This window comes from Rhinolophus sinicus, chromosome 14, assembly GCF_057876585.1.
Source record: "Rhinolophus sinicus isolate RSI-liver-muscle chromosome 14, RSI-T2T, whole genome shotgun sequence".
NCBI lineage: Eukaryota > Metazoa > Chordata > Mammalia > Chiroptera > Rhinolophidae > Rhinolophus > Rhinolophus sinicus.
This window is the reverse complement of record NC_142514.1, coordinates 134860644-134885373: the sequence shown is the minus strand read 5'-3', so window position 1 is coordinate 134885373 and position 24730 is coordinate 134860644. Positions and strand designations below refer to the sequence as shown.

Below are 24730 nucleotides of genomic sequence, written 5' to 3'. Positions count from 1 at the left end.
CAATATCTGCAAATGAATTAACATGATACAGCACGTAAACAAAATAAAAAATAAAAATCATATGGTCATATCAATAGATGCAGAAAATGTATTTAACAAAATCCAGCATCGATTTATGATAAAAACTCTCAGCAAAGTGGGAATATAGGGAACACATCTCAAGATAATAAAGGTCATATATGACAAACTCACAGTTACTATTATACTAAATGGACAAAAGCTTACAGCATTCTCTTCTAAGATCAGGAACAAGGCAAGGATGCCCACTTTTACCACTTTTATTCAACATAGTTCTGGAATTTCTAGTCACAGCAATCAGACAAGAATGAGAAATAAAAGTAATCCAAATGGGAAAAGAAGTAAAACTGCAATTATTTGCAGATGGTATGGTACTATTTATAGAGAACCCAAAAGATTCCACCAAAAATCTATTAGGACTGATAAATAAATTTAGTAGAGTAGCAAAATAAAAAATTAATATCCAAAAATCAGTTGCATTTGTATACAACAATAACAAATTATCAAAAAGAAAAATTAAGAAAACAATCCCATTCACAATTACATAGAAAAACAAACAAACAAAAACAAAAAACAACTTAGGAATAAATTTAAACAAAGAAGCAAAAGACCTATGCTCAGAAAATTATAAGACATTTAATTGAGAAATTAAAGAAGATACAAATAAATGGAAACATATACAATGCTCATGGATAGGAAGAATTAATACAGTTAAAATGTCCATACTACCCAAAGCAATCTTCAGATTCAATGCAATCTCTATCAAAATACCAATAGCATTTTTTTCACAGAACTAGAACAAATAATTCTGAAATTTAAATGGAACTATAAAAGACCTCAAATAGCCATGACAAGCCTGAGAAAGAACAAAGCTGGGGGTAGCAAGCCACCTGATATCAAATTATATTACAAGGCTATAGTATTCAAAAAAACATGGTATCAGCATAAAAACAGACACATAGATCAATGGAACAGAACAGAGAATCCAGAAATAAATCCGTTCCTCAAGACACTCTATTCAATAAATGATGCTGGGAAAAAGGACAGATATATGAAAAAAAAAAAATGAAATTGGATCACCTTCTTATGTCATATACAAGAATAAATTCAAAGTGGATTAAAGACTTACATGTAAGACCTGAAACCATAAACCTCCTATAGGAAAATATAGACAGTAAACTCTCAGACATTACCCTTGGTAGCAGTTTCACTGATACATCTCCTCAGGCAAGGGAAACAAAATAAACAAGTGGGACTACAGTAAATTAAAAGTTTTTTCACAGCAAAGCAAACCATCAACAACAACAAAAAGTGGGAGAAGATATTTGCCAATCATATATTTGATATGGGATTAACACAAAAATTTATAAAAACTCATACAACTCAACACCAACTAAAAAAACAATCCAATTAAAAAATGGGCAGAGGACCTGGATAGATATTTCTCCAAAGAGGACATACATATGGCCAATAGACATGAAAAGATGCTCAATATTACTAATCAGAGACATGCAAATAAAAACCACAATGAGATACCACTTCACTCCTGTCAGAATGGCTATCACCAATAAATCAACAAACAACAAGTGTTGGTGAGGATGTGGAGAAAAGAGAACCCTTTTGCACACTTGGTGAGACTAAAAATTGGTGCAGCTACTGTGCAAACAGTATGGAGGTTCCTTAAAAAATTGAAATAGAACTATCTTGTGACCCAGCCATTCCACTTGTGGGTATTTATCCCAAAACATCCAAAACACTAATTTGAAAAAAATATATGCAACCCTATGCTTACTGCAGTGCTATTCACAATAGCCAAGATATGGAAACAACCAAAATGTCCCTCAACAGATGACTGGATAAAGAAATTGTGGTACATTTATACAATGGAGTATTATTCTGCTAAAAAAAGAATGGAATCTTACCATTTGTAACAACATGGATAGACCTAGAGGATATTATGCTAAGTGAAATAAGTCAGACAGAGAAAGGCAAATATCATATGACTTCATTTATATGTGGAATCTAAAGAATAGAATAAATGAGCAAATAAACCACAAATAGGCTTATAGACAACAAATTGATGGCTGTTAGATAGGAGGGGGATTGGATGGATAGGTGAGAAAGGTGAAGGAATTAGGCAGTAAAAATGGGCAGTCACAAAATAGTCATGGGGATGTGAAATACAGCATGGGTAATACAGTCGATAACGTAAAATCTATGTATGATGTCAGATGCGTACTAGACTTATTGGGGGGATCACTTCCTAAATTATGTGAATGCCTAGCTATTGTGCTGTACACCTGAAATATATAAAAAAGTACTGAATGTCCACTATTTTATACATACATATATATATGTGTATATATATATGACCATACATATATATGGTCATGGGATGTAAAGTATAGTATGTGGAGTATTGTCAACAGTATTGTAATAGCTATTTACAGTATCAGATGGGTAGTAGACTGTTGGAGTTATCACTTTGTGAGGTGTGTAAATGTCTACTATCTTGTTTTGTATACCTGAAACTAATTAAAAAAGAGCAAAATAAGTAAATAGGGGTTAACCAGACAATGATGTGGGGAAATGCAGCGGGCATTTTTTGTTTGGGGCTTTGACTGAACCCATTCCTTCCAAAATGAAACACCTTCCTTTAGAATATGGTTTCTCCAAGTTTGTGATCAGTCTTGGTGGGATGTTAAGTCAAGGTATCCTGACCCCATCAAGGGGTGGTGGAGAACATGATATAACCAAGACCAGTTACAATCCTTCTTTAGGGATTTTGAATCTTAAACAGAGTAACAAAGTGATGAAAAAATCATTTGGAAAAAATATAGTTTTTCATTGTAAAATATTATTGATGTAACATTTGTTTATAAGATGATATAAGTTTCAGGAGTACAACATTATAATTTGACAACTACATTGTGATCACCATCAAAAGTCTGGAAACCAATGTTACCTTCATTTAAAAAAAATTCTGCTTTTCAAAAGGCACTGTTAAAAGAACCAAAAGACTGCATACTTGGGAAATCATGTTTGCAAATTATATACCTGACTTAGAACAATTTGTATCCAGATCATATAAAGAAACTTCAAGTCCTTGTGGCCACATATGGTATGATTCCATTCATAGTCATGCATTATTTAATGACAGGGATGTTTTCTGAGAAATGCATCTGCTGATTTGATCATTGTGTGAACATTATAGCGTGTACTTACACAGACCTAGATGGCATAGCTACTACACACCTAGGCTGTATGGTGTAGCCTCCTGTTTCTATAATCCAAACCTGTACAGCATGTTACTGTACTGAATACTTTAGACAACTGTAACACAGTGGTATTTGTGTATCTAAACATATGTAGACATGGATAAAGTACAGTAAAATGTGGTATAAAATATAAAAATGGCATACCTTTAGAGGGTATTTACCATGGCTAGAGATGGCAGAACTGGAAGTTGGTCTGAGTGAGTCAGTGGGTGAGTGGTGAGTGAATGTGAAGGCCTAGGCCACCACTGTACACTACGATAGACTTATAAACACTGTCCCAGGAGCCTTTCTCCTGCTTCTTTCCAACAGAGTTGGAAATAAAACATCAAAGCTGCTGATGCTATGCCATGAAAAAGGATGAGGACTGGACAGACTGGAAATATTGAGGAGAAACTGGCAGGGTAAGGTGAAGATCATCGCAATAGTGACTGTCAGAAGGGAGCGAAAAGGTGGCCTGAGGATCAGTAGGAATAGGAAGTCAAGAGAGAGAAAGGAACGTAGGAGATTGTCATGACAATGTAGTCTGGCTAGTCCATGTGGGAACAATAGTCAGATTAAGGAACTTTGGGGTATTCATAAAAAAAGATGGTGTTTAACATGGAGAGGATGTAAAACTGAGGAATCAATATTTGGAGTTTAGCTGCAATGACCCGATCTGCCACTAAGGACACTCTCTGGCCTTGAACTGATGGAAGAAATAAAACTTCCTTATGCTTCACATCATTACAACCTGAAAATGTTTCCAAAGTACAGGGACAGGCTGACGCCACACTACCACAGAAAGCTCCTACTGAAGTGGCAGTGACACTTGAAATTGTTAAGGTAGCTCCTGTGGACCTGTGTCCTTGTGTAGGGCCTTAGATCCTTAACAAAGAATGTACAGCACTGTACTCTGAAGACCATCAAGCTAGATCCGGGAGGGTTGTAGCGCCCTCTGCATAGGTAGTGCTGTGGGGACAGGCTACTCTGCACTGAAACTGGTCAGTGACTGACTAGAATTTAATCTGTACACTCAAAATCGAGGTGTTGTGAATGAGGAGGAATCTAATGCCAAGCACCACAGATACTGCTCCCATCAGAGAAAAAACAACCCTCACCAACCATGTATCCTTCCATTGCTTACAGGAAACCCAGCTTCTTTATAATCTTACGGGACTACCATCATGTATACATTGTGTCGCTGACTGAAATACCGTTATGTGGTGCATGACTGTGCATGAAATGTCCAGAACAGGTGAACCAAAGAGTCAGAAAGTAGATTAGTGACTGCTTAGGGTGACGGGGGGAGCAGTGGTTATAAGGGGTTAGGGGGTGAGAGCTAAAGGGTATGGAATTTCTTTTTGAGGTGATGAAATGTTTTAAAGTTGACTGTGGCAATGATTGCACAACTCTGAATATACTAAAAATCAGTAAACTGTATATTTTAAATGAATAAATTGATTCTATGTATGTTATACATATTTTAATAAAGTTGTTACCCAAAAAAGGAAAATTATTTTTAATTGAAATATAATTGACATATAATGATGTGTAAATTTAAGGTATACAATGTGTTGATCTGATACATTTATATATTGCAATACGATTACCACCACAGTGTTAACTAACACCTCTATCATGCCACATAATTGTCATTTCCTTTTTGTTGTGAGGACATTTAAGATCTAGTTTCTTAGCAACTTCTAAGTATACAATAAAGAAAAATATGGAATACCTCAGATTTACATGTGATGTTTGCACAGGAGCCATGCTAATCATCTCACTATCATTCCAGTTTTAGTGTATGGGCCGCCAAAGTGAGCACTGGAGTAGATTTGTTATGTGGCACCTGCATAAGATGGTCAAGGGTTTCCTGTTTCCCATACTTGCAGCATGGCTCTGGTTCCTCTCTGTCTCTGTTGTGAACTACTCCATATCTTTCCAATGAATTTTAATTTTCTTAATCTAGCAAGAGGCAGAGTCATTGTTAATCCAATAATTCTAACTGAAACAAGAAGGTTGTGCTACACAGAAGGTATCATCTATGCACAAACCTGAAAGCATGAAAAGACCTGAAAGTGTGTCAAGAAGGTGAGGCTTGAGGAGAGAGGTGAGGATGTAGGGATGAATGTCACTGAGAAACAAAAACAAAGAGACTACAAAAGAAATCCTGATTGAATATCTATGCAAACTTCTCAAGAGCTGATAAGTCAACGCATCAGAGAAGTTTATTCCTGTCTTTCATCACTATCTTGATTTGTATAGAAGAGGACAACTATGTCCAAAGATCTTAAACCACTTCATTCAAGTATTTGGTTGCTGGTGCTGGAGTAGAGGCTAAAAATCTGTAGTAGAGCCTACCACGATTGCTCACCTCTCCTGCTGATGCAAATAGAAATGAGGGAAATTAATTCTTGTCTTTTGAAATAGACATCACAAAAACAAAGGAACAAAACAAAATATATAAGCATGTCCACACACAATTAATGCTCAGTAGGAATATTTCAATGTCAGAGTATGTATTGATATTATTCACTGCATTACAAAATGAGCATCTCAGTATATTTAGAAAAAAATGATAAAATTCAATGTCTCTATATGATGAAATAAAAAGCATCTCTAGGATAACTTCCTTTACTTGATAATGGCTACCTACTAATAACAAAAAGAAAACATCACACTTATACATGAAAATACAAGACAACTTCCTTTTAAGTTAGGGACATGATAGATATTCCATCTGTCACTAACATTGTTCAGTGTGCACTGAGCGGTGCACAATTCAGTAACAAGAGTAAAAGGAATAAGAAATTTAAAGACTAAAAAGGAAGAATCAAAAGTACAATTAGATACAGATGATAGTATGATGTAGGTAGGATATCAAAGAGGATCAGCAGAAAAACTGTTGAAACTAATTAGAAAACATAAACAAAACTTCTGACTACACATTCAATATATGCAATCAAGAGTGTCCCTCTATACCAATAACCAATCATAAAATGCAGCAGGAAATGAGAACACTTACAACATTACCAAAAATACTCTCAAGCATCTAAGAATTAAATAAAGAATAGATAATCACTTTAAGAAGATTTAAAAAATGTACAGTTCCAATAAAAGACTTAAAAAAAGACCTAAATAAATACTCTTACAATATGTATGGAGATAACTATTTAATCTTATGAAAAAATACTACCCCCCCCCCATTTAATCTATCAATTTAATACACTTTTACTCAAAATTCCAGTGGGGGTTTTTGGAGGACCATAGAAAAATGTCCTAAAAGTACAGTAAAAAATAAGATTATATTGAAAAATAAGAACAAGGTGGGCAACTCACCTAATCACAAATTAAGAAATAGTATAGGACACTTCTGCTTCCAACCAAGATGGAGTAACAGGAATTGGACTTATTTTCCTGTCTGAAACACCCGACAGAAGAGACATAAAAATAGGAAACAAGGGTTTTCAGACCTTGGACATCAGGCAGTATAGGACCAGTATCCCTGGTTGTTGAAAAACATGGCGAGCCATGTGGTTGCTTCCCCACTCTGCGTGGAGAGAGCTTCCAGGCAACAGCACTGAGAGGGAGGACCCAGGGGGAGCTGTGGACATCTTGAGTTGAGGAACCAAAGCTGAGAGTCTGGGTGCCACAGTGGCTAGAGTTTTCAGTACACCTTCCTGGAGAGGAGAGAGCTGCCCAGAAAGAACACTAAAGATCTGCAGAGGGTCCCCAGAGTCTTCAGATGAGTTTTGATGAGAACATGTCTGTGAGGAATCTACAAAAGGCTGGGAAAGAACCACCGGGAAAGGATGGACCGTCCTGAGGCTTAATGGTGATGATGATGGATTAACCACGGATTGACCACCATTTTGGGGCTTGAATGGACCCAGTGCAGGCATCACACACCAGGGGATCAACAATCGATTATTTCAGTAGAATGTGTTAGGAAAAATGGAGTTCAAGCTGTTTCTTAAAGTACACATGACAATAAATTACAAATGGCTTCAAAATAATATAAAGTTCATGAAACTGCCTGATTGCTTTTATGGTTTGGGGTTTGGCAGGAGTTTTTAAACAAACAAATAACAAAAACAAAACAAAACAAAACAAAAAAGAAGTTTAAAGAAAATTTCCTGTATTTGATTAAAACTAAAGTTTTCTATTGGACAAAGAACATCATAGATGAATAAGAGATGGGTAAAAATACTTCAATGACCCAAATTAATAGAAATAATATTCAGAATATAAAATACCTTTTACATATCAGAAAAAAATAATGGCTACGTATAAATCGAGATTTTTCAATAACAGTAATAGTAAAATAAATGCATATTTTTTACAATGACAAACACACAATAATATATACTATATTTTAAAATTTAAAATTTAATTAAGTAATAAATATATATTTTCAAATACCATAGTTACAAAATGGCATTTATAGAGAAAAGTCTTCCTCCCTTTCCAGTCCCAAAGGTACCCAATTCCCCTGCCTCCACCTCCTTAGACGGTAGTTGTTATTTTCTTATATCTCCTGTCAGGGACATGTTACACATGATACAAGCAGACACAAATATTGTTTCTTCTAATTTCAACAATACCTCTTGAAGATCTTTCAATACAAATACTCACAAAGTTTCCTCATGTTGTGCTTAAAAAGAGGTTCTAGTGTCTGCTTGTTGAGATGGCCACAGAACCATCAAATCTTTCCCAGCTAGTACTTTTTCTTTTCCTCAACATAGAGCTGGCTAATTAAACAATTTTATAGTTATGTGATAAAATGCTCTAGGAGTCTGATCTCACAGAAGCTGTCCTTTGCTTAGAAAGTATCTTTGTGTATTAAGCACGAGTGGTGGCCTCTATTTTTGACACCATTCAATGCTTTATTGGCACATATAATGCTGTACCAAAATATAAGCTCCATAAGAGGTGGGGTATTTTTCTCCTTTGTTCCTGATATATCCCCCCACAACTTGGACATTGCCTGGTCAATGGTAGGTTCTCAACCAACATTTTTAAATGAATATCCTGGTACTGACAGTATCTGGAATATATATTGCTTTGATTAAAATGCAAAGGATACCTAACACTGGAATTTTGAAAGATATTTCCCAAGTGTTTCCATTTAGGTTGTACTAATTTAAGTACCATCAACAACTGATACGAATGTTCTTTCCACATAGCTTTATGAAAAATGTGTTTTAAATTTCAGCAATTTTGTGAATCTTACAGAAAATTTGTATGCGTGTGTGTGTGTGTATGCGCGTACAACAACTATGAATGCTTACTTTATAGTTATTAGATGGAAGAATTAGAAAATTGTATGATATGAATGTGAGGAAAAAGGCTCTTATGTTCTGCCAGGAAAAGTATAATCTTCCAGAAGATGTGCAGGCATTTTAGAGAGCAAAATTGCATAACTGTTTGAAATCGAGTGTGTATATACCCTAAGACAACTATTTGCCATGCCAGTAATGGTTTTGGAATAGTATATGATTCAATCCTGGTCAATAGGCCTGAGAGAGAATCTACTGAGAAATATCTAGAAATTATCACCTTTCTTTAAGAAGGGACTTACAGAAAGGATATTTGTATTTCTGCTGATAGCTGGCCTGTCTTAAAGAGATGCCCTTGGGCAGATAGTGTGAGATCATAAGAATTGTTATACTGGTTAGGCAGAGCAGAAATTTGTGTGTGACTGTGTGTGTGTGTGTGTTTGTGTGTGTGTGTATGGGTGTGTATTTGATGACATTGGCCACTCTTGGAAATACCCTCTATCCTGAGTAATGTGATGTGAGACAATACATGTATTTATTGGTTAAACTATTACAGTTGCCATTTTATTGATTCCTGTGGCCAAGGGCATCCAAAATGACGGGGTATACATTTATGTCCTATTTCTATATATTTAAACTGAGGCCCAAATGTAAGGCTGTATGTCTAAATTCACACAGTTGGAACTAAGTCTAGAAACAAATAGGTTAGCTGAATAATAGCTAAAATTTACTAGTTGAATAAGTGGAAACAGTTATTTCTCAGACATCACTATGAAAGTCTGAACCTGGACATGATGTTTGTATTGCTTCCATATCTGATATTTGGTCCACCATGCTGGGTAAGTTCAGTAAGATGACCTACTAGAGAGAATTGGGAGTTGCAGTCAAATGATCTAGATTTACAGGCCAAATTTTCTCCCTGCATCATTTTGGATACGTCCCTGAACCTCTTTGAGGTTCAGTTTACTCTTCTGTACAATGGAGGTAACGGGACATCTGTACAGTTTACTCATCTGTACAATGGAGGTAACGGGACATGCCTTTAGTGTTACTGAGAGGTCCAACTGTTTAACAACTGGAATTATGTGGGGCACATGACAGACAAACTACGAAATGCTACATTACATTGAGAGGCAACTCTACTGTTAATTTTTGTCCCTGAGAACGAAAATAAATCATTTTAACTCCCTGAGCTTGAGTGTTCTCATCATGACTCTGGAGATTTAGAGCAAAATAGATATTCTCTAGGTTCTGGGGATCAGTTTATTTATATGTGTATGCATGCATCATTTATGTATCCTTTGGTGGCTATAGACCAGATTAAGAACAAACACACACTCATACACACATGCACACATGAGGTCTGACAATTAAGTTTGTAAACTTGTTGCAGCAATGTTGCTAACGTTATTTTTGATATCACAGTGATTATTCATTATGAATTCGTACCAACTGGACAAACAGTGAACCAAGTTTACTGTTTGGAAGTGCTGAAAAGGCTGCATGAAAAAGTTAGATGACCTGAACTTTTTGCCAACAATTCATGGCTCTTGCATCACGACAGTGTACCAGCTCCCACGGCACTATCTGTGAGGGGGTTTTTAGCCAGTAAACAAATGACTGTATTGGAACACGCTCCCTACTCACCTGATCTGGCTCCCAATGACTTCTTTCTTTATCCAAAGATAAAGGAAATATTGAAAGGAAGATATTTTGATGACATTCAGGACATCAAGGGTAATACGATGACAGCTCTGATGGCCGTTCCAGAAAAAGAGTTCCAAAATTGCTTTGAAGGGTGGACTAGGTGCTGGCATCGGTGCACAGCTTCCCAAGGGGAGCACTTCGAAGGTGACCTTAGTGATATTCTGCAATGAGGTATGTAGCACTTTTTCTAGGATGAGTTTGTGAACTTAAGTGTCTGACCTTGTGTGTGTGTGTGTGTGTGTGTATTCTCCTAATTTTCTGTGAACATGTATTACTTTTGCAATCATAAAGAAATCATAAGTATTATTGAACATAATTAGCAAAGCTTTTCCCACTACAGATGATTTGTGCTCCCATTTCAGTGGCCTGGTGTGTTCAGGCTTGATAAGGAAATTGTTTCTCCAAAGGGCACTTTCATTTATATGTTGCATGGATCTATGTGAAAGGCAAGAGGTTACCATTTAACATAGTTTGTTTATACACTCTGGTTTTAGCAGCCTAGCAGCCCAGAGCCATGAACAATTGAAAACAATAAAAAAAAGTGAAAGATTTCTATGCTACAACATATTTTATAACTACTTATGTATGTATCATAATTTATCTGCTCAAAAGCAATTTTACATCCATTAACTTGTGCTATACTTACCATTTTAAAAATGTAGTTAGGACAGGTATTATTATGGTTGCTATTGTTCATATTGCTGATGTTTTTCTCAGGAAACAAAGTTTCAGAAAAATTCAATTGTCCAAAATGACAAAGCTGTGAAAAGTATAATCTCAAACTCAGGTTTGCTTCTTCTAAGTGAAGTGAACTGTTCATTAAAATAGTAATGAGAAAATAGCTAACACTTATTGGTTACTATATATATATATATATATATATATATATATATATATATATATATGAATGTATATATATTCTAATTTAAATTGAATAAGTCCATCAGGTAGGTACTGTTATCCCCACTTGGAATTTGATGAAAGAAACTAACCCTAAGAAGGTGAGGAGAGTCACTCAAGAGCACACAATAAAGAGTGTGAACCCGGATTAGCACACAGGCCTATCTGCCAGCACAGCAAATGCTTTTATCTTCTTGTATCCTTTAGACACAAATTAAGTGGTCATACTGCTATCTTAACGCAAAATAATGAACTCATCTGCCTTCGTCCTCTTCATTTCAGCATGGCTCTCTGCTTTCCTGAATCCCTTCTGTAATAATTGTTATGCTGTTACCTATTTTGTTTCCAGACAGATATCCAGCCCCGCAGACTGTAGTACAATAAGGTAAAGGCCCGGGAAGTACTGACTTGGCCTAGGATGCTCCTTGTCTGTCTGTGCAAAATCAATTAACTACTCAAAGCCCCAGTCTGGTAGCATAAGATAGGTGAGTCAACACTTCTTCTGCTCATATAATGAGACAAAAGTAGGTGACGGATATTTCTGTCTCTCCAAACTGTAGTTTTTTAATGAAAATGCATATTGAATTCATTTGCAGCAATAATATTTCATTATTGTAGTAATAATAGTAAATATTCCTATTCAGGGCACTGGGCTTGGTTGATTTACATGCATTACTTTTTGAATAGCAACACTAACAGGTATGTAAATATAGTCTTCACTTTGTATAGGGGGAAACTGAGCCTTGAATACTTTGTTAAATAATTTGTCCAAAGTCATACACTTGTCAATAAAATGTTTTCCTTCACTGTGATAACCTAATTTACATTAAGTAATGGCACAGGCTAACTCCATAAGGTGAGAAAAAATATGGCAACGAACGGTATTCATCCTGAATCATTTCAAACATGTGATTTAATTATAATGATGTGACATTATGCGACCATGTTGCTTCTCTCTGAAATGGGAGGGAGAAAAATACCAAGCAGTCTCTGAAGCCAAGACCGGACAACATAACCAAGCTGAGGAATTAGTTATTTGCTGGGGGCATCAACAAAGGATTTTCATCACTGCTGCTTCACATTTTGTATCTAGTGTTCATTCATTATCTCAGATGGAAGGCACAAATGTTTATGCTGTTTATATGTTCATTCATCTGCATAGGAAATCTGTCCTTTAGGAGGGTCTTCTAAAGGACAGACTGTTAATTTTAGTCATGACATTAATATAATCTGGATTTTGTTTCTCTTCATATGCCACCCGTTCATTCATTTAGTAAGTAAATATTTATTGGACATCAATTACATTTAAAATACTTGATTGGAAGACCGTGAATAAAGACACGGAGCATGAAGAGATGGTTTATTGAGGAGGATTTGTGCCCTCTCTTTTCTACCTGGTGTTCAGGAATCAAATATCACCTCATCTGAGACTCATGAAGAAATATATAGCGCCAACAACCACAGCCTCTCAACACAGATCCCAAATCTTATAATTGTCGCTGTGAAATCACTGCTTTGTGATCAGTTGTCCCCAACTCACTAGTCCATAAACCAGTGATAACTTGGCACACTCTCCTAGGCAGTTTATTAAAATTACAAATTTCTGTTCTGCATTCATATAAAAAACAACAACTTTAAACCAGTAAGTCTGGAGTAGAACCCCAAAATTGTATTTTACATTGTAGGTAATCCTGAGGCACAGTTTAGGATGCATCGGCTATTTCCAGACATATTACTTTTTGAGAAAATGATAAAGTTTTGGATTTTCCCCTATTAATATATATGCACTTATATGACATATAAACTTTGCATATAATTTCAGAGTATTCACAGAGTTCCTAAAGATCATTTATGTATCCTTTGGTGGCTGTAGACCAGATTAAGAACTCTCAATCTAGACATATTTCCTCATTTTGCAGCTTTTAGAATGCAGTCTTGGCTCAAGATATACACTGATAATGTCTGAGTGAAGAAGGGAACCTGGAGCTTAGAGAATTAGAGACTCGCCCCATGTAACTCAGTAATTGTATATTGAGAGTTATTCTTTCTAGAGAAAAATAATTTATTTACATTTTTTACGTTCTCTCTTTATGAGGAAAGGCTAATCAGATTGATCAAAACAGTACTGGCTATATTTGGTTAAGGTGATCACATTCAAAGAAATTTTTAAAAAAAATCTAGCAAGATGTAAGGAGCAGACTATGACTTGCTGGGTTTTGGGGAGTTTGGCTTATAAATATTTTCTCTCACTGTCTTGAGCTGGAGGTCTTGGGATTTCAGCTAGGACTGGGGATGCATACATTAATTAAGCAGTAGTGAATGTTCTAGATAGTGGAATGAGGCTATAGGGAGGAAGGTCAGTTCCCTTTGTGTTGGTTACGTTGTCTCAGTTTTAGTTTTAAATCAGAGAACTACACAGTGCAAGAAAAAGAGAATGCCCCTTATGTAATGATTTAAGACCTGAAATAGGACAATTATAAGAATTAAAGCTTTGTGGCAACTAAACTAGCCTCTACTATGCTCTGACATCCTAAGCTTCAGAAGAGTACATTTGAATGCACCTCCTTCCCCAAAGAGAGAGAGAGAGAGAGAGAGAGAGAGAGAGAGAGAGAGAGAGAGAGAGACAGAGAGAGACAGAGAGATTAGAAAAGGCATGTTTCTGTGATGACTGACAAATTCAGATAAAATAAATCTTTGAGTGAGTTTGTAAATAATCCTACTGATACAGTGAATGTTATTGGTAAACACTTCCAAGGCATTCTAATTTAGGTAATACTTGATATTAATAGGTAGTTTTCAAACTCTTGTCCATGGAGACCTAAAGCTTCAGAGAAAGTATATTGGAAGGAGCTGGGGTTGGTGGGGGGTGGTGGCCAATGACAGACTATGCACCCTATTCCCACAGCAGCTCCATCTTACTTTGTTTTAAGTATTTAGATTTTTGTATAACATTTTGTTTGAAAATATATGCTATTTTTTTCAAGTGTGGAAGTTATTGCGTAAAAGCAATACTTAATTTCCTAAAACCTCTTTAATTATGTGATGTTCAAAATGCCCTGTGACCATCTGATATAAATCTGTAATTTATGCATGCTTTCTTGAGGAACCCTAACTATACCAGCTATGTAATCTGGATGGGGCACCACTGCATCTAGAGTCAACGTTCACAAAGAAATAGTCTCACGTGAGTTTGCCTTAAAATCCAGCACCCATATAGTGGTGTAAATATTGCCAGGTTCCTCAAAGCCCATTGTAGAGGACAGTATCTCGGGAGACTTTCTATTGTGGAGAAAGTGACCAATGCTTTTCCAGGGATGATCTCTCTATAAGAAGCACGTAGTGATGGAAATATTAAGCATGTATCAGACAGGTTTTAATCACAGCTATACCATCGGCTAGTTTTTGTGATCTTGGGCAAAGCAGTTTAACCTGTGAGCTTCATTTTTTTCTAACCTGTATAAATATAGATAAGACCCTCATTTTTTAATGTAAACGTGAGAATTAAATGAACTAGCACAGGTAACTGGTGCTCAACGAGTAAGCAGGAGTCCCCTTCAGAACCTCATGAAGAAGTGAGGAAGGTGGACAAAAAACTCTAAGGTGACAACTTTATTTTGGGTGCCATAGGTGGCCAGCTTGGATGGCAGGAAATGAGACCGACGCAATGGCTCTGGAAGGTGTATGGACAACCACAGGGACAGATGAGTGACTTCGACATTCCTTTCTAGGTCTCATGACCAAGCATTCCTGGGTCTGAGGACAACCTACACCAGGCCTCTAGACTTTGGAAACACGGGTACATATTTGCTGAGTAAGTAGATGTATTCCCCCTCAAAGAGAATGGATTCAAACTTGTTCCCATTAAAGAAATTAGTTTAAAAAAATTCTAGAAGTACAAAAGGAAATTTTCTTCATTCTCTATAAAAAGTTTTTGATCCAAATGACATTAGAGTTCATACCAATAAGTATTCCGAGAAGAATAAGAAATAAGTTGGAATTGAAAGAAGCCCAGTCACATGATGGAAACACCAGGGGGCGTGAATGCAAGCTAATTATCACAATGGGGGCTGCTGTAAGGATCCTGCCGTTTTGTCTCCTTGCACACATTTTGCAACTATAGCTGAGTTAAAGAAAAAAAAAATGGTAGAGGGTTAAAATTACCAGGGCTCTCTTGCTGGTATAATATTAAAGAATTGCTTATGCATTTTAATGGTTTGGGAATTTCAAGGTGGAATTCTGGCAATAAGTAGTTTTTAATTTTCTGCTTTGATCACCTTTTGACAATTATCTACCTCTGTCCATCATCATCCACCATAGAATTCATATATATATATATATATATATATATATATATATATATATATATATATGAAAACAGCGTCATTTTTTGCTTTTCATAACAGTTAGTACTTTCCCATCATAAAACTGGTCATACAGTACTTTTAGTGACATTTTATTTTCTAAATTATACTTTGTCCTTTATGCACCATGACGGCAAGCATTGCTTTAAAAAAAAAATTAAGTTTACCATGCAACTCTAGAGACTTGCATTGTTTATCTTTAAATGTTAGGCATTCCCATGGGTGTGCAGTAGTATCTCATTGTGGTTTTATTTGCATTTTCTTGATGAGTGATGGTGTTGAGAAATATTTTGTTTACTTACTGTCCATTTGGATAGTGGATACTCTGCTTGTGAAGTGTCTGTTCAAGCTTTCAGCCCATTTTTCTATTGAGTTGTATTTTTCTAATTGATTGTATGTAGGGAGTCTTAATATATTCTGGATATCAGTTCATATATATATAAGCTTAGGTATATATATATATATATATATATATATATATATATATATATATATATAAATTATATCTGTATACCTATCTCTATATATTTCTACTCATTTTAAAACAATTCATTAAGAAAAATTACTTATTGTATATCTAATATGTTCCAAGGGCGATGCCAGTTCTAGGGATTAATAAGGGTTGTTTTATAAATTGATTATATGTTTACAGAAAAAGAGAATTAGTGAATTTAAAAATAATTAATGATTAACTAGGAAGAAGTATGTTAGTTTCCTGCCTCTGAACAACCTAGAATCTCTCACCTAGACATTTTATATGTCAAAGTTATTTTATTCTATGTCTTTTACAGGTGGGATATTCTTCGTCATTATAGGTATCAGGACTTTCCTTTAACATGAAGTGACTCTAAGATTATAAGCTGGAAATACATCTTTTAACTATGTATTGGGAGATACATATGCTCTGAATCATTGATAAATAATAAACTTTCCTTCCAAAGTAAAATTTATGATGCAAAAGATGTTTTATTTATTAAGTAGCTTTTAGCACTCAGATGGTCTCTACTATTATAGAAATTCCAAAGCTTTATGTTTCACTCTTTTTTCTTTTAACTAATTTTTTTACTTATCTTGTGATGGCAGAATGGGGTTTAGCTTCTAAGGCTAATAGACTAACCATATGAAGATTATAGTCGTCACATTAATGGGGAGAAATGAATGACTGCTAAGTGATAAATTAGTCTATTCCAGATGAAAGACAGATATCTAGCAGAAGTGTATTAGAAGTAAAAGCTGCTAAAGCTCCTTTTACTGAATTTATGAAGTAATTAATGGAATAACCCATTCATTTAGTCAATCAGTCAATCAACAAGTTCATTCACACAGCCCATCAACAGCAGTATTTATTTGCTCAAAATCCGTGGAAGGGCCTGTACTGGGTACAGAAGTACAGAATGTGGGGTCCCTTCCCTCCAAGTCCATGTAGTCTACCATTAGAGACAAGCTATGTAACTGAAATTCAATGTAGAAAATTGTACGTCATAGCAGTTTATAGATAAAAGGCTATGGACATTTAAAGAAGGATTCGAACTCATGGGAAGACATTGTCTTTGAGTGGAGCTATAAAGAACTGGAACATGAAGAGAGGCAGTCCATATCTCAAACTGTCCAATATGACAGTCTTAGCCACCTGTAAATAGTTACATTTAAGTTAATGTAAAATTCAGTTCCTCTCTTGAACTAGCCTCATTTCTAGTGCTCAATCAATAGCCATACGTAGTTTGCGGTTATCATATTGAATGGCAGTGACGTAGAAGACGTCCTTTATCACACTATGTTTTATTGAACAGGACTGATCTAGACAGAAGAACATGAACACAACTCAAGTATAGGAAATTGGGGAGTGCATGCGTAGAAGAATACATGTTTCACTTCATCTGAATGCAGGTAACTTGAAGGTAAATGAGTGTGATGGGATGGTTAGAATTTAAATTCATTCACTCCTTCCATGTACTTCTTGCAACAAACCTGGGAGATGGGTATATTGACTCTCATTTTGTAAATGAGATTAACTACTGTAGGTTCTGAACCTATACATTAGCTATCATAATAAAGCACTAATATATAGTGGTGTGTGTGTGTGTGTAATGTGATTGGCACTGTTTTGTGTTTTATTAATCTTATTTAATATTTAACATCCATTTAATATTCCTAACAATCTTATGAAGAAGAGATTAGCATTCCCATCTTCTTCTAACAGTTGAGAAAAACTGAGATTTTTACATCATTAGTCTCAGCTCATCCAATAACTAAGCAGTAGACCGAGATTCGAACCCAGGCCACCTGAGTCCAGAGGCCCCCTCTAATGTGGAATGCAGTACACACAGATCTCTTTGGCTTGAAAGCCCATGAGCATACTTAGAAAAGAGAAATCATAACTTTCATCGACTTGACTTTAATTGACTTTCGTTAGGTGTGGAACGTGAGAGAAAAGGAAGAATTATACTCCTAGATATCAGATATAGTTGTAGGGCTGTCCCATAACTATACCCTGATTTCATATTGTCCCCTGAATAAACTCTGAGTTCACATATCACTGCTCGGGCCACATTAGTAGAGTGAAAAAGATCTAGTGTCTTTCATGTGAATTAATCCTAAAATTAGAGGACAAAAACGGAAAGAGGTACCGAAAATGGTGTAAATGAATGGAATTTGAGGAAGAATGTCCACATGACTGCACTGATGGCAATGGGAGTTTCAGTAACACATGGGGATGATGACAGCAAATTCCAGGCTTCTGTACCTTCTCCTGCCATGTCTGGAATTAATACTCTTTAACTTGAAATCTAAGGAAACACTTACTGGAGCTAGCTGATCGGTAGTTTGCTACTATGGTGAACATTTCTAATCAAGGGCAAGTAGCTCAAAATGCAGGACCCTTCACTCTGACTCTCAGGTTTCCCAAGGGTGGGAGCTGACGATGCACCACCACTAAGACATTTGCTCTGCTGGGTCCCTGCTATTGGTGGTCCAGCCCCTTGTCATTAGTTGCAGCTGATGCATTTCCCAAGCCTGAGTCTGAGAGTTAGTTTCTGCCCCCCTTTTCTTCACTTGTAAGCAGTGCTTCTTCAAACCCCATCCACTTAATACCCTAAAGGGATTCAAACCCGTCTTACCAGTCTCATGCTGCAACTTGGTCCATACCTTTGTCGTTCTTGACTCAGTTACTCCAAAGACCCCTAATCTGGTCTCCAAATCCCCCTTTTCCTGCTACACTGCAATTCATTCTCCACACTGTTTCTGATTAGTCTTTTAAAAATGCAGGTATGATCATGCGAATCCCTTAATTTAAAACCTTTATTAATCCCAGTTGATTTTTGGTGCTGTCCAAGCTTCTTAATGTGGTTCCCAGGACCTTCTGATCTGTTCCTTTTTTTCATCAATAGACACTCCCTTCTCTCTGAGACCTTTCCTCTAACTCTGAGCCAGCTGTTCTTCCCTAAAAAATACTATGATGTTTCATCTCATACCTTTGAAAATAGTGATAGAAACTAAAATTTTTACTTGGTGTATTTTTAGTTTTATTCTCACATATTAACGTGCTATTCCTGTTTCAAACCTCAGGAAAACCCTAACTCAGACTCTTGGGAACCAAAACCAAGCGTGACTTCCTGAAAGGCACACTCAGCCAGGTCAAGGCAGGGGCTTCTGAAGCAAGATTTCAGGCATATCTCTGAATCCAGGGCTTTAGATAAAGTTCCTTGCAGTCAGGACACTTTCACTGTGAAGAGTTGACAGGTATTGTTCATGTACTTACTCCCTGTAGCTCATGCTAATGACCTGCCCTTTCTGACAGTGAGTGACTGACAATATATTTACATAGCTAGGCTCTGCTGGTCAGGCAGGCTTCCCTTCTTGCGCTTTTCGGAAGAAGGATCTTTTCACATGTATCACTAAGAAAGTGGGATTCCTGCCACCGATGACAAACATCAAGCCCTTTAGGGGCCATGACAGGGCCACATGGTACTAGAAAGCAGAGGTAGCCTGAGAACACAGAGCCATTTGTCTGTTTTTCTATGGGTCACTCAGTTTCCTTTTGTACCATCAGAGGAAGAAGATCAGAAAGGCCAAACACAGACAAGTGAAAGCAACGCAGCAACGAAAGGGTGGGGGGGGGGGGGCTGGCTCCTCAGACTGGATCTAATGGAGACCTTAACAAAGGGGATGGGCTTGGGAGAACAGTCCATAAGCAGTTGTAAAAATGAGGCAATATAGGGGATGCAGTACCCTCAGATCCAGCAGAAGAAGGGGATTTTCACAGATGTGCAGAATGAGATACTTCAGGTCAAAGGTAAAAACTGACTCACATTTGTGTCATTTGATTTAGGCTGGCTTGGAGACTACAGAGCCAGAGCAGAAAGCCTAACAACACAACAGGATACCATTTACAAAGGTGGAATTTTCTGGAGTCCACTGGCTCCTAACTGTGTTCTTCTACCCAAAGAGAATGAAGGATGGATGGATGCCCATTTTCTCCTTTTGGTCTCAGTATTCTCATCCCTGAATACAGAAGGTAGGAACAGTGTTGTATATTCCGTACTCCTTTCTACCTCCCCAGAGGTCGACCAGAGAGAAGTCCTCTCTTCTACTCTTCACCAAATAAAAATTACTTGGCCAGAGGTGAAAGTGTGGAGGGGAGTGCTAGGCTCTCTATTTCTTGTTCATATGGATGGCCCTGATGTCACTTTATACCACCACCCAGATTAAGGAGAGTCAGTGATATTTACTGGATGACTTTTCTCCCTTTCAGTTGTGACCCTTGAACCCCATGCTAGATTTAGGTTTCGGAGTAAGAATAGAGGAGGACGGAATGTGTCTGCATGTTAGAGGAAGAAAAGAAGTTAGAGCTCAGGGGAATGAAGGAAGGAAAGATGGGAATGAATAGGGAAAAGAGAGAGAGTTGGAAAGGAGTAAAACCCTTTTGGTGGAGGACTGTCATTCAGCTCCATGATTTTCTCAAGCTTTGGAGACTCTACCAAGCTCAAGAGGTGTTTGGCATGTGTAGATTCTTTGTGGAAATCAGTGAAGACTTTAATCTCCATGTGGACGGAGCTGAGCAAAATACAGACAAGTTAAATGGACAAAAATGTTGGAGGTGAAGAGAAGCAAAGAGGTGTAAGCTCTTAGGATGATCAGAGGTGTGGGGACAGTTTGGGATTTCCTAGGCATTGGGGTTAGTGGTAGCTGAGGCAACTGTACCTGCATCTTTCATGTGCTGATGTGCCCTAGCTGACATTTAGGTAACATCACTTACTTCTATATCCTCAAGTCTGGTGTGGTCCACGCCACCTGTAGAGGATTGCAGGCCAGGGTTCTAGCCTAACCAGATTGTGACGCGCCAGTGCCAGTGCCATCTATCACTCCTTTAAAAACTCTAACAAGAACAGCAGTAAGAACAGCCATTGAATCTCAGTTGTGCAACTCTTAAGAAATATGAGAAGTAGTGCATCTTTGCCATTCAGACTTACCAAGGGTATTTAACAGAGTAAGAAGTGAGAATGCAGAGTTGAATGAAGGATTGCATTTAGATAAAAAATGTACGCAATTAGGACCTTGAGTTTTCCCACATGGGTAGGCAGTGTGGCATAATGGAAAGAGCCTGAACATCAGAGGATGTGTCAGCCCACCTTCACTCCACACAGAGCCACTCACCAACGGAGAAGATGGCCGAAGGTCCAGAGCCACACTCTCTACCTCCTCTCTTCCCGCCTCTCTGCCCCCTGCCCCCTACTTCTTTGGCATAGTTGCACATTTCAATCCGTTCACTCGTGTCATCAAAATCAAATTTTGGCAATTTGTTGTGGGACTAGCTGTGGGGTTCGATAGGTCACTTAGCCTCTCTGGCCTCAGATTTTTCATTTATGAAATGAGATGTTGGAATGGATGGTTACAAATATCCCTTCTGGTCTTATGGTGTTATGAGGAGGAATTTTTATTCCTCAAAATTCCCTCCCATTAGAGCTTTGATTTTCAAGGATCCAAATCGGACAGAATGTTTGGCTCCATATTCAGCATGTTACAGATTTGAATTCTCATCTGTATCTTTCAATTGTGTTCAAATGAACAGAAGAAAAATGCTGTGGTGCGTTTATAAACTAGTGACTGATGTGACATTGAACACTTAAGATGCGACATCAGGCAGGCATAATAGCTGAATAGTCATCAGAACAATTTTGTCTCAAAAATAAACCGGCAGAAATGTTCAAAATTATTTAATTTGTGACTGATCTTAACCACAAATTAGTGTTATAAAATATGGCTCGGTTTTCAGCTTAGTAGAATAATGCCTACGTCCTTTCTCTCCCATGGATTTTTTTTTCCCGGTATTATTAAATATCCATATCCACATTCCAAAGTGAAAGACCTTTTCTTGGTGAAGTGGAGAACTTTCAAAGAATTCTTCTCCCTTTCAACACAAGTTTGCTCATCAAAACCCCTCTTTCTTTCACCCTGGATTTTGGGATTTCATCTCCAATCTGAGTAATATGACCTTTATGCAATGATGGAAGCCTTGCCAGTCTATGGTAACTTTCTGGGATGGAAGTAGAAAGGGAAAAAGCATTTCTTAATCATTCTTATGTGCCTAGCACCACATCCACTCCCAGGGACTCCTGAGATCTTGTTAAAGGGGTGAATGAATGGGCAAACACATGGTAAAGGCACTCTGCTGACCTTCCCCATTGAATGCCCACTGCAGTCCTCTAGGGAAGCATAGTAGCACTCACACTAGTTCAGGAAAGAAAGGTGCCTAAGGTTCCCTGGTAACGGGTGGAGAAATAATCTGAGTGGATACAAAGCTCCTGTTTGAAGCGGAAAAAGAACTCAAAGATTCTTTCTTATGATGCAGATATAACTATATTATTGGATTCACTTTTACTCCATTGCGGGCATTATATGTCTATCAATAATATGACAGGGTAGAAAGAATGCAGGTTTGGGATTAGAAAGATAGGTTTGATTCCTACATTTGCCATTTAGTGTGTAACTTTGGGCAAGTTCATTAACACCAAGGGTCAGTTTCCCTATCTAAAAAAATAAGGATCATATTACCTAGAAGGGTCATTTTAAGGATTAGGGAAAATACATACAGAGCATCCCCACACCTGTTGTTCAACAAACATCATCTATTAAGTCAGACAGAAAAAGCTGAGAACCATATGATTTCACTGATATGTGGGATATAAAACTGAAAACAACAAAGGGATAAGACAAACAAAGAAACAAAAACTCATAGACACAGACAACAGTTTAGTGGTTACCAGAGGGTAAGTGGCAGGGGGGTGGGAGATGAGGGTAACGGGGATCAAATATATGGTGATGGAAGGAAAACTGAATCTGGATGGTGAACACACAATGTGATATAGAGATGACATATTACATAATTGTACACCTGAAATCTATGTAACTTTACTAACAATTGTCACCGCAATAAACTTTAATTAAAAAACCAAACAAACAAATGTCAGCTATTATTATTACTGCAGGAGCTGATCAAATATTTCATGAATGATAGCCTCAATTATACGTACACTGAAACAGCTCAGTACCATTTCAAGTTCTAAAAAGTGAAATAACACACACAACCTTTTTAAACCTCTAATGAGCGAATGGAAAGTGAAAGTTCTGGCACTAAAAAGTCATTACCGTAAGAGAGGTAATTATTAATGTGAGCTGCCAGGAGTATCACTGACATGACTCTTAATTTTGTTTTGGACGAAGATTTTAGCAATGCACAGATAAAACCGCGAAAAGAAAATAGATTTTGCTTTGAGTTATACTCATCCATCCGTTCTTAACCTATGACGTTAAGTTCCTTGCTACGGCTCTCGAGATCTACACACACCGTTTCTGTAATTTACAGGTAATTTTTGTTTGGTGCCTAACAGTTACAAAGTGAATACCATGACTTGCACACCTCCTCGGTTTCAGTATCAGCAGGTCTTTCAATTACACACCATGGTGTGCTAAGCCTGCCCGAGTGACTGAGTGTTGTTGCTAATGGAATTTCTCTGCTTACCTTGCAAGAATGGAAAGCTCTTTGGGTTTTACTTATTATTATTATTATTATAATTATTTATGCAATGTAGCTAGTTAGCCCTCGGTCTTTCTTTATACACATAAACACTGAAATAAGACTCCTTGATGGTGTTGACAATTCAAGTGTTGTAATTGGTATAATTGCGTAGACTTTGATTATATTCCAAAGTAGATAAAAACCAAATTTAAAATCTTGCCTGATGCCTGAGAGAGACAGATGTTGGGGGAGGTGGGGGAAGCAGCCTGTTTATGGAGAGTGTGGTGTCTAAAGACAAAAGTCCTAGGTTCAAATTTTAGCTAAGCAAGTCATCTCTATCTTATCATCGCCAAAACAATGCTTATCACCAAAATAACCCCAATAACAAGCAAAACAATAACTATCACCTTCGTGCCAGGTACTGCACTAGCCACTTTAAATGTCTTACATCACTTGAACTTCACAACAATAGTAAGAGGAATTAAGCCTTTTGTTTTGTTTTAAGGTCAAAAATTGAGTCTCAGATGATCGCATTATGACTTAGGTCTCTCCAGTGGTAAATGATAGAACCAGGATTCACACATTGCTCTGACTTCAAATTCGTGCTCTTGTCACTCTGTCACTCATATCCTATATGTCTAATCATATTTAGGTCACATAAACTCTCTAAATCTCTGTTCCCTCATCTGCATTGTTGGTATTATTAGCTAGGTCCCACAATTTGTTGAGAATCAACTATAATAATATAAAAAAATATGCATTCTCTGCTGCAATATGTTAGTAATTAATCATTAAATTAGTTTAAGTTTTCAAGAGTTACGATACTCCTATCATTGACAGCAACACTACTGGCCACCTCTCTCTCCTCCCCAGGGACCCTGCCTGCAGATTAGGAACTTGGTCTCTATAACAGGGTACAGAAAAGTTTTGCCTCGTGTTCTACTACTTGCTTCCCTTTTTCCTTCATATAGTCACCAGATCGGTGCTGCCCAATGGTAGATAATCTAAGGGGGAAAGTCCTCACTGTCAAGACTGCCATGGATGAAAATATACTGGAGGATGCCTTGCATTTGTCCTCATTTATTCCAAGCTCCTCAGCAAGGGGATCTTGGAATTATCTGCAGAACATGGGTTGGAAGTAGAAGAGTCAGTGTAAGAAAGGCGGGATTAGACTCGTCGCAAGGATATCTGAGT

At 37.2% G+C, this 24730-nt stretch overlaps 1 protein-coding gene and 1 non-coding gene across 2 annotated transcripts in view; both read right to left on the bottom strand.

Annotated features, from left to right (window-relative positions):
* TENM4 (teneurin transmembrane protein 4) overlaps window positions 1-24730 on the bottom strand; it is a 2724551-nt gene that overhangs the window by 1544917 nt on the left and 1154904 nt on the right. The gene's annotated exons all lie outside the window — the stretch shown is intronic.
* Window positions 4996-5100, bottom strand: LOC141572516 (U6 spliceosomal RNA). The gene has a single exon (XR_012497844.1). It is a non-coding gene; the product is annotated as a U6 spliceosomal RNA (small nuclear RNA).